We start from the raw sequence: 306 nt of genomic DNA, 5'->3' as shown, positions 1-306 counted from the left end.
AGAAGACTTTACAATCGCTGAAGCGGCCATAACCGGCAGTTCCAATAACAGGCGACGTCCGGCTGGCAAAGACTTTCCAACCGGAATATTGATTGATGTGTTTTCCTTCTAAAAAGTTCAAAGTCTCTTTTTTCGACTTTTTTTTGTCCACTTTTACATTCTATTCATATTTACTTTTTTTTTATCTATATTTTTTTTATTGTTTGTAAAAGTTTCCTTCTAAAAAGTTCAAAGTTTCTCTCTTTTTTTCCGTCTTTTTTGGTTCACTTTTACATTATTGGAAGGTTATCCATATTCTAATCATAC

Source organism: Penaeus monodon, chromosome 29 (assembly GCF_015228065.2).
Source record: "Penaeus monodon isolate SGIC_2016 chromosome 29, NSTDA_Pmon_1, whole genome shotgun sequence".
NCBI classification, from domain to species: Eukaryota; Metazoa; Arthropoda; class Malacostraca; order Decapoda; family Penaeidae; genus Penaeus; species Penaeus monodon.
Note: the sequence above shows the minus strand (reverse complement) of the source record.